The 10,989-nt window shown below is 43.4% G+C and overlaps 1 protein-coding gene across 2 annotated transcripts in view; it reads left to right on the top strand.

Moving 5' to 3' along the window:
- Positions 1–10,989, top strand: part of HSPA12A (heat shock protein family A (Hsp70) member 12A) — a 110,538-nt gene that overhangs the window by 1,211 nt on the left and 98,338 nt on the right. The window lies entirely within an intron of this gene.

Genomic DNA, 10,989 nt, shown 5'->3' with positions numbered 1-10,989 from the left:
ACTTAGGGCAGAGTGAGGAAGGGAGTGAGAAAGCTCTTTGCAACAAGGTAGCTTATTTTCCGTAGACGCACAGACACGTGTAAAAACATTTGATCTTATAAATACTGCGGATGGGGACCCAGGCGTGCACCGCCTCTCAACTCCCTCGATGTTTCCGAGTCCCAGGGCGCGATGAACCATCACGGACCCGCTCTGTCCTCCTTGCCGGAGGGGACATCCCTGGACGGTGGGAGCCGAGCCTGGGTCACCCTCGCGGCCGCCGCAGAGCCTGGGCCGGGGAGGGGCATGTGCCCTGCTGGGCGGTGCTGAGTGAACCTGTGCAGGGAGGAGGCTGTGCCTGTGCTGCTGCTGCTGCTGTTTCCCGTCCACCCTCGTGCCTCTCCTCACATCCCCCTGGAGGGAGGGCACCCCCTTCTTGGATACCCCCATCCTTTAAGGCCCAGTTGAGCCCCACTTCAAAGGCCCCTTTTCCCACACTCCAGCTCTCCCCACCTGGCCCTTCATCTGAACCCTTCCCCAACTCGCAGCCTGGGCCACAGAGGTCAGCCCTTTGGGGGTGTCTTGACTCATTTGACATTTTAATGGAACACTGGCAGGATCCCGAGCTGGGAAGGCCATGGCTCAGAGCCTCCTCTCTGGAACCCATTCGCCTCCTGAGTCCCATGCGGACAGGGGCTTGGTGTGTCCTGTTCCCCTTCCCATCCCCAGCATGAGTCCATCACCTGGTAGGAAATATTTGTTGAATGAATGGCTGGATTTTACAGAGGATAGATACTTAGTAAATACCTAACTTGCACTCAGATGCTTTGGAGTTGGGTGAGCACGGAGTATCCCAGGATGGGAAAGTAGCCTGCGGCGAGGCCGAGAAGGAGCCGGGCTCCACTCTGCAGGATGGGGAGCCACTCGCAGGGCGGGCAGGACGGAAGAGCTGTGTTAGGGAGTTATTGCAGCCGTGAGCAACCTTGGTGGGTGCTTGGTTATACAAAAAGCTGGAGACCCAGGCAGAAAATAATATAGACGGAAGGGCCTGAACAATAGCAGCAGCAATGGGGAGAGAAGGCGGAAAAGCACTTTGAGTGGGTTGGGGGTGGCCGCTGGGGAGAGCCTGTAGGGTTTCGTTACAGCGGACAGAACTGGGGAAAAGGAGAGAGTGGTCTGCTTCTGTTAGAACAGGACGCCTTTGCTCTGAGACATGTAGGGCACTGGTAAGACCAGAGGAAAGGGAAGACTGACGATATAGCTAGAAGATGCCCACAATGAATTTAAAGTTAAATAAAAATAGATGAATCTTCTGGAAGGAAAGGGGGGGGGGGAATCCTCTTGAACTAAGTAAGGATCTCAAGTTGGGGAAGGAATATATTTAGGGCACAGGAAGAGGGTGAGGAGCTGTTGTAGGAGATGAGCAAAAAGGGCTCATGGAAGAAAGAAAAAACTCCATGGCATCCAGGACAGAGAGTTTAGGGAATATGTCAGGGGTGTGTGTGTGTACACATACGCACAGAATAAAGTCTGAAAGGATATCATGAGCGTGTTAATTGTGTCATCCTTGGGTGATGGGATCATAGGAAACTTTTATTTTCTTCTTTTTTTAAAAACCCGCCTGAGGATATTTTTTCCATGGCTTTACAGAGAGGGTAGAAGAGAGAGAGAGAGAAACATTGATGTGAGAGAGACATTGGTTGCCTCCCGCACTCATCCTGACGGGGCCGGGGATCGGGCCTGCAACCGAGGTCCATGCCCTTGGCTGGAATCACACCCGGGACCCTTCAGTCCGAGGGCCGACACTCTAACCACTGAGCCAAACCAGCCAGGGCTGTTTTCTTTTTATATATTGACCGTATCTGATTTTCCTGAAATGAAAGCATTATTTGTATAACTTTGAAGAATTACATTAAAAATATTTGAGGGAAGGGTGTTAAATCAAATATTACAGGAGAACTGAAGTCTGAGTCGATTGTTAGGATGGTAGGAGCCAAGTCTGAGTCATCCTCACATCCACTGCAGAGCCTGGGGCCCCTCGGGGAGGGAGCATGTGCTCTGCTGCTCATGCTGCTCAAATAAAAATAAAGCCACGTGTCGGCTAAATAATAAATAAACCTGCCATTCCTGCCTGCTGTTGACACACTCGATCAGCAACCATTAATTGAGTGCCTACCGGGTGCCAGGCACTGTTTTAGATATTGGGGCAAGGGGAGGCTGTGAATAAAATAGGTAATATTTCTTCTTGTCATGGCATTTACGTTCTAAATGTGCTCCAGTAGCACTTCCATTTTAGGTGACCAATTGGGACAATAAACTGAGATAAAAGACGTGGAAGCATTTTGAAAAGTTGGTATGCTAGGGGGCTAAGAGCCTGTTAGTGTTGACAGATTCAGAGAAAATAAAATGATTATTCATGAATGTGACACACAGATATAGAAGTTCTGGGGTTTTACATCCATGCATATGTATATTTTATACACCCTTAACACATTTCTCATTTAGTGCCTTTGTATTAAGACTGAATATCCAAGGGCATCAGAGCTTGAAAGAGGTGGAGTGCTGCCAACCCTAAAGGTATAAGCTGGGGATTTGAGGAGGGGAAGGAAAGGAAGAGAAAGGAAAGGTTCAGGATATATAGAAAATTCTGGAACATACCCAGGGATAACAGGTAGGACTATACTCTCCTCTTTTAGGAAGAGAAGGGATATTAGAAAAAAGACACAGCCACAGCTGTTAACTTCTCTTTGGAAGGGGTGTACGGTGTGGGAATTAGAAAACCTAGATTAGCATCCAGCTGCCCCAAGACCTTCTAAGACCTAGTCAGTAAAATGAGAGGGTTGCACTAGATCAGTGTTTCCTAACCTTTCTGATGAAGACTCCTTTTTAACAACAAGAAATTGAGGACCCCCCTCCCATGTAATTGTGGTTATATACAGGACTATGAATTCAGTAGTGTGTCTAGAGGCATTTGTATTTCATTCGTGGGAACTTTGTACGTATGGCAGAGATGACACGACAGGCCGTTCTTCAGTGATGGAAAGGTGGTGAACATTTGAAGTCGTGGGACCCTCACCCACAGTCCACGGGCTGCTTGGGCATCTTGAGAACCACTGCACTGGGTCTCTCCATCTTAGATCTCCTCTACTTTGTAGCTCCGATTTAAGATAAAATATCAGGGCATATTAGTGTATTCCTGTCTGCTAATGGAAGACCCTTCATGGAGGAAATTAACCATTCTGTCTGCATTTCAAATAGAATTTCTAAGCTATGTCAGACACTTCTTAAATGAATGGCGATAAAGAAAAAGGTTATTTTTCCTTAATCCTTTCTGACATCTTTGTATAAATTGGAACTTATTTGCCGTGACTTTAATGTTCAGAAGTGATTATTTAGATGTTATTTTGGGGTTGCTATCAAGTGCTTGATAATTCTTCTTTCCTGCATTTGCCATCTGTGTTGAATATCACTTTTCATAGGGAACTAATGAACATGACTGCAGGTGTCTTTAATCATAGAATCATAGAAACTGGAGACAGAATAGATGGAAATGTTGTCTTTTCCTCATCTAGAAAACGGGTAATAACGTTACCCTTACTCACCAGTTGTCATGAATGAGAAATATGATTGCCAAGATAATTGCAATATAAATAGCTGCAAATTAAATGCTAGGTAATAAAAGTAGGAATTATTTGACTAATAAAAACTGTTTTTCTGTAATTTGATTTTTTCATTCCTAATGCCTCCTGGCAGTAGTCATTACTGCTGTAGTAATAATAAGAACAAAAGCCACAGCAGCAACTACAATTGATAGAGCAATTTTCTACACCCAGGGCTTCCCTTATATCATCCCATTGAATCTGCAAAACAACTGCAGAAGGCAAGCGGTTGGCCCAAGGTTACACTGTTGATAAATAGCAGGGATGGAATCTGAACTCAGGTCCGGCTGGCTCCAGTGTCCATGCATTTCCCATTGTGTTCCACTGCTTCTCAGATCTAGAACCCTCTGAGTTAAAGTCTCCTGTCTCACGTCAGCTGTTGCTGGTCTCCTGCCCATTCTCTGCCAGTTGAGTTGCTTAAGTGGAGGGCTTGGAGCAGGGAGGGCTTGTAGAAGTGGTACTATTAACGCGATCCCTGGTTCTCACTCGGGGCTGCACATTAGAACCACCGGGGATTCTACAAGATTCTTCTAGAATCTAAACACCATTAGAATTTAAGCATCACAAAGAGAAGGATTATCTGTTTTATTCACTGTTAAAGTACTGAAATATACTGATGCCTGGTTTCTACCCCAGACCTATTAAATCGGAATCTTTAGGGGTGGGGCCCAAGTGTGTTTTTTAATATGTGATATTAATGTGCAGCCAAGGTTGAAACTGCTGCTCTGAAAGATTTCTTCATGGATCTCATCAGAAAGAGAATGGCTGAGGCTTCCCCCAGGAATGGTTTGATAATGGATGCGGCCCGACGGTCTAGAAGTACTGGGTCTTGAAATCAGACCCCATGGGTACAAGGTCTAGTTCTCTCAGTTCCCAGCTGTGTGACCTTGGTCAAGTCACTCAAACTCTCTGAGCTCATTTCCCCATTGCTAATATTTTCCACTCCCTAGGATTGCTATGAGAGTTAATTTAAAAATCCATGTGAACCTCTTCCCACTGTGCCCAACACACAGTAAATGATGTCATTATTACCAAAGAAATGGAAGAAAAGGAAAGCACGGTATTTTTAGCAGTTTTGCAGTATTTGTCTGAAAGCCTTTATTTAGCTTTGTACAGAAATTTGGATGAAATTGAATTAAATGATAAGAACTTCCCCCTCCCTTTTAAAACAATATTAGTGACCTCCTGAGCTATTAGAAGCTTCTGGTGAGCTTTCGCTTTTATTTTAACCTTTACTATTTGTGCAGATTATAAAGTTGATGGGTTATTTCTCTCTTGCTTCCCAAGTAGAGCAGAAAGCTGGAGCCGTGGCCCTAAAGCGAGTGCTCAAAGCTGGCATTCTTGTCAGAGGCTGTTTTAGATTTAGCCTTCCGGTCATTTGTTCAAAGGGCTTTGACACTGAAGACCAAAAGATACTGTTGGAGATGCTGCTGCTGGCAGTTTAATTGGTATTTTTCGGGGTAGAGACACACAGTTTCTGTAAGGCAGCATGAAACCAGAAGCAGGGCAATTGCCCAGTGAGTTCAGACAGTGAAGAGAAAGGGGGCAGACATCAGGCAGAAGAAATCCTTGGAGCAAGCGATTTGACCATTTTAATTTTTTGGTTTGTTTTTGTGTATGTGTTTTTGCCACTTTTAAATAGATAATTTTTTAACTTTTTAGAAGTAGATATAGCTTAAGAGTATTTTTGTGACATCATTATGGGGCTAATAAAGGAAATACGTATAAAATATCCTACAAAAGCCAGGTTCTCTAATTTGTACTTTTCTTAATATAAAAGAAGTCAAGTACAAACAGTCATTGCGTTTATTGTGAATGGAGAAAATGTTAACCATATTTTCCACAGAGAGGACAGCAAAGAAGAAAGAGGGGTAGAGTTCCAGTTAGGTGAGCCGGTTTGATGTTTTATCAAGTTATGGCTAACAGTGTTTTCTCTGGTACCAGGGCAAATATTGATTTGGTTTGTCTCCTGGCCCCTGAGAGTTGTGTGCCCACCTATTTTGTTGTTGCACTTAAATGAGAGCTAATAAATTGTTTGACTTTTGTAATTAAACTTAAGACCCTGATTGAAGGGGTTTTAGCTTCCCTGAAAATGTTACTTTAGGTTAATCTGCTTAAAGAGGAATTATCTATTTCTCATTAGAAAATGGAAAGGCTGTCTCTGCCTTTCTAACTGATGATTTCTATTGCCTGGCCATGAGTCTTAAGGGAATGTTAACCTTCAAAATGGTAACTTTCAAAAAATTACTTGTGGGATTTTAAAAAATGTAGTTGTCACAAATTTAAATCTTGACTCTTTTACATTTGTTATTGGCAAAGTGTAGGGTTGTCTTTTGTTTTTGTTATTGTGTTTCTTTTTTTCTTCCTTGATTTGCCTTTTTTTTTTTTTTTTTTTTTTGGTCCTGTTTAAGAAGTTGGAGGATTTTCATTATTTGAATAATTTATTAAAATGCTATTCACAGACATAGATGAGAATTATTTCCTGAGGAATTGTGATTTGGGGGGAGTAAATTCCCAGGAATTTTTAGTGAATAAAATAATTTTAGACCAATTTCTCAATATTGATCTGATTTTAGTGCATCTCTTTCATATGTGACAATCATATAAAATTACCATTGGAGCCCCAGGTACTTCCAAAATTATTTAAGGTGACACTTGTGGATGAATATCTACAGTCTAATGCCTTAGATTAAAATTCTGTGCAATTTTCAAAAATACACAAAATTGTATTGTATGTTAACAAGGGATAATGGATCCTGTTTATAATTAAATAATATAATTACGTATTAAATTTTGTGATTGTGCATTCAATGCCTTAGGTGGATATGTAGAAATAAAAGTAGCACTAATCAGAGTCAGTTTCTCAGAAAAATAATGTTTCCACTAATACTTAAAGAGATTTAGCAAGGATGGAAGTCTAAAATGTTATTTCTAAAGTGAAAATAATTTTAATATGTTATCAATGATACCTATTTTCAGCTTGGGCTACAGTCAGCAAACTATTTTCAGTACTGCAGTCTGGGGATAGGACGGAAAAAGACAGTGCAGGGGACTCTAACACAGTAGTACTCAGAGGCGGGTGAAAGTAGGTCTGCAGTTGCGAGTATGCCAAACAGTTTATTCTTGTATTGTTATTTATTAGTTATTGTAGTATTTTCCCTGCATATCAGGATGTCTTTGTGTGATGGCACTTTCACTTGAAGTAAACAATGAGGCAGAAGTGAGGCTGGGCATAGCGGCATCTGGGTGCGCGTGGAGGGAGGGCCAGAGGAGCCGCGTGAGTCTGCCGGGCCCACGCCCTCCCCCTGCCCTTGTCGGAACCTGCAGAACTCCCTAAAGGAGCTCCGCTTGTTCAACAGCTGCCGGTAGACTGTTGTAAAAACTTGAATTGATTTACAAAGAGCCAAGTGATGTTAAATATCCCTGAGCTAGTCTCGGTAACCATCTCCCCCAAAGTTCAAGGCCAAATATTTGCACCCTCATCTTATCATCTTTATGGGGATTTGAACACAGAGAAGGTGGTGAATCACATGCATGAAGCGGGCGTTTCAGAGAGAGGAGAGGTCCAGGTTATTTACCTTAGACATCTGGACTTTGTAGCGAATGTTTCTACCTCTAAAATTTTAAACGTACGGTTTCTGTTTGAGAGACCCAGTACCGGATTTCCTTCTGATGTAAAATTATGCCGTGCCAACACTTGTTGGAATTTTTATTAACTTGTCGGGCTGGCCTGAGCTCTGGTGCCAAACCATAGGTGCTTTGTTTTCGTTACAGCCAGGCTGACAGCGTATAAGGGGAGAGAAAGTCCCCGTGCCGATGCAGAGGGTACAAACTCAAAGACTGTGTTTTGTGGGTAAAGATCAAAGACTATGTTTTGTAGAATAAGAATAAAAACATAACTTTTATTTTAAAGTGTGGTATTTGAAATAAATAAAATGTATGTTTACCAATTTATATGCTGCAGAGCGAATATTGTCCTATATATCATTATTACTTTACTGAAAATAACAGCCATTTTGGATTCTTAAGACCATTGCTAGAAAAATTTATCTGTTCAATTAGTCATTTTCTATATATTTCTCATAAACCCATTGTTGGAAAATTAGTTGTCCTTTTTTGAGATAATTATAAATCTGCACAAGGAGGAAATGCAAGCAAAATGAAGAATTCAGAATTATAAGACCTCTCTGAATTTATATTTGCAACCGGCTTTATCTCCAAGTATTATTTGTTATATGAGAACAGCCAGAGAACGTCACACACATGCCTGTACCGTCCGGGTGAAGGCTTGGCTGTCACATTGGTATCAGCCCGTGTGGTTACTGTGCTTACGAGAGACTCACCTTGCTCCCCAAATTCAGGCTTTAGGACTATACACCTGATGCCCCCCATCTCATCTACTTTTGACAAAATGTGTAGGTAAAGTTTTAGTTTTTTTATGGTGGGCATCTAAAACCAGTCCTTTGGATCAGTCAAATGTGCACTGTTACTAAAGTGCATCTCTTTCTGTTGGACATTTTAAAATAAGCTGTAACTCTAGAAGGATATGATTGGAGGAAAGGAGATGTGATCTTGTATCTAACAAACTGGAGGAAAACAGATTATGAGAATACTCATTTGACTGTAGTGCTTTCTGACTTTTGAAAGAAAGGAAACTTTGCAGCACGTAATTCTAAGAAGATTGCAAGAAGCGAGAAATAGAACCAGGCTCTTCATGGGGAAGGGGGCTGAGGTCTGTGCTTGTATAGCTCCCGCCGCGTCTGACTTAGTCGTATGGACTGCGGCTGAAATGTTCATTTAGAAGAATCCCGTGCATTCTACCGGGGCATGAAATAGATCTTTTCTTCCCTTAGCCAGTTGTTCTTTATTAATCCAGGAGCTATAAAACAAAGTTCATTTCACATCATTTTCTAGCTGGAAAGTAAGGACACCTTATATGTGGAATACAGACTTGTCAACAGGTACAGCTATCCACCAGCCTGACATTAACTTATTAGTTAAGCATAAAGAATCTTAGCATCTCTGTGTGTCAACTTTTAGTGGCTGAGATACATGTTGGTAACACGTGTAAGCGCCAAGCCAATAGAGGGCTCCGGCTGAAAAGTCTGTGGCCCTCACTCCGTAAGTAAATGTGCAGACCCGGTTATGAGGAGTGTCGGCTCCTCCCCTCCGGCCACCACACTGTAGCCCAGGGTGTGATTCTCACTGCTCGGCGCACATGCCATCAGTTCGGTGTGTGGACGTAGGAAAGATGCAGCATTTCAAAACACATTCTTTGAAACACACGCCCAGCATCTCGACAAACCCCACTTAGTATGAAGTTCGAACAAACGTTAATTCAAGGTGAATTTCTCCCTCGTGAGGTCAGGTGGTTTAAAACGTGCCGCACGGACCCGAGAGGAGTGAGACTGGGACGCTCCAGTCTGTTGCCTCTGAACTTGGGAGCTCCTTTCGGACGGACCTCCTGCATCGTGTGCAAGTAAAGCACAGTGGAGACTGCAAAAGCGAAACCAGTCCTGTGGCTGCTGTCAGACTGACATTCATCCCGCCGACCATGTGCTTGTTTGGCTTGATTTTCCCTCTTCAGATGTTCTTTTTTCCCCCTCCAGATGTGTTAACACCATCCACTCTCACTCTCACTCTGGGAGTTCATGCAGAGGACAAGTGGCCAGGGCACCAGCGACTGGCCAGCCACCCTCCCACGGGCCCTGCTGCAGCCCACCGACAGCCACCTTCCCTGTGCACTGCTGCTTCCCCGAGGCTCTTTGCAAGGGGGTTGGGATTCTGGCCTCGGGAGTCCAGGTTCTCCTGTCTTGGCTGCAGGGGCTTAGCTCAAGCCACTTTTACTCTGTCTTGACTGCCTATCTAACAGGCAAAGCTGCTAGAAATAACTGGTCATATTTACCGCTCACCCATGTGCCATTATAGCAATCATTTCTATAGATAAGGAAATCATACAGCCAGGCAGAACTTTTGGGGTCATTTAATTCTACACCCTCATTTTACAGACCAATAAAAAAGACCTTCCTATAAAAGCCATAGAGGCCCACACTTCACCTCCCCTTCCCTTAAAAAACACACACAACAAAACAACCCCACAAACTCCAGTTGTTTGTGAAAAGCTGCCAATGTGATTCTTCATATCCAGGAATCAATTTATTTAATGGGATTAGATGTAAGGAATTTAAAAATTATCTTCACTATCTGGGTAGGTAAAGGAAAAATACCTTTTATTACATACAGCACATTTTGGTGTAATATATGTAATCACCTTAATGGAATATCCACGTATTCTGACAATATTATAAGATTTAAAAATCTAAAATCCGAAATTCCTAAATTCCAAGGGAAAAATAGAGCTGCATCTACTGACAAGTTATGAAACCTATACCATGGCCTTTTAGAAGGTTTCCATGTAGAAAGTTCTCCAGCTTTCTTCATGTAAACAACCTTCAACAGCCTTTTATAACTGAAGGCTCTACACTCCCTTGTTTGTCAAGTAAGCAGGCAGATGTTTTTGCCTTTTTGAAAAAGTACAGTAACAAGTCTGCTGCTTCGGCTGCAAGAAATATTCATGGCTCGCTCTGGAGGAAGGTGACTCACCTGAAGCTTTGTTCCCAAATTAGTAACGTTAGTAACTGGCAGCATCTCACTGCGCAAGTGGTGCTTCCCACCAATTAAATGAAAAAAAAGCGCCTCTCTCTTATTCAGCCACGCACTTCGGCTTTCACCTGCCAGAGGGAGATGAAACCACCCCTAACGGCTGTTTATTTCGCTGGCAGGTTCCTGCCTACAACAAAGTGATTTTTCCCTGGGTGAATTACACCCTCACACTGGCGTGGCAATGACTAATAAAAGTATTCATGAAAACTACTTAAGTGTGTCGTCCCGGTCCCTACCGCGCGTCGCTGCTGCCGCCAAGTGACAGGTCTGAAAAATCAGCAAATCTTACCCAGCCAGAGCATCGTTCCTTTCCCAGACCAAGGCCCCGGCCGCCTCCTAGACAAAGGTGCTGTCTTCCTGAGTGATGAGGAGGAAGACGCTTTCCCGAATCACTCATGGCCCACGTGGGCGTCCCTCCGGAGCCATGGCTCCCCAGGAAAGGACGGCATGGGCATGGGCATGGGCGTGGGCATGGGCATGGGCATGGGCGACTAAGAAAATGTTTCCCCCCCAAGCTATCTAACTTTAGGGTTGAGGGAATTTCGAGCTTAGTTTGGTCAGTTCCCCACAGCCTCACGCAAAATCATCCTACGCTAGAGGAAGGGAAATTCTCTGTCTTAAAAATCCGTCAGTCACACCCGAGGCTTGTCCCTCTGAACGCCCCAGTCCCTGAGGACACACGCAAAGA

The sequence above is a fragment of the Miniopterus schreibersii genome (genome assembly GCF_964146895.1).
Source record: "Miniopterus schreibersii genome assembly, chromosome: 14".
In the NCBI taxonomy this organism is placed as follows: domain Eukaryota; kingdom Metazoa; phylum Chordata; class Mammalia; order Chiroptera; family Miniopteridae; genus Miniopterus; species Miniopterus schreibersii.
The sequence above is the reverse complement of the archived record's forward strand: the minus strand, read 5'-3'. Positions and strand labels throughout refer to the sequence as shown.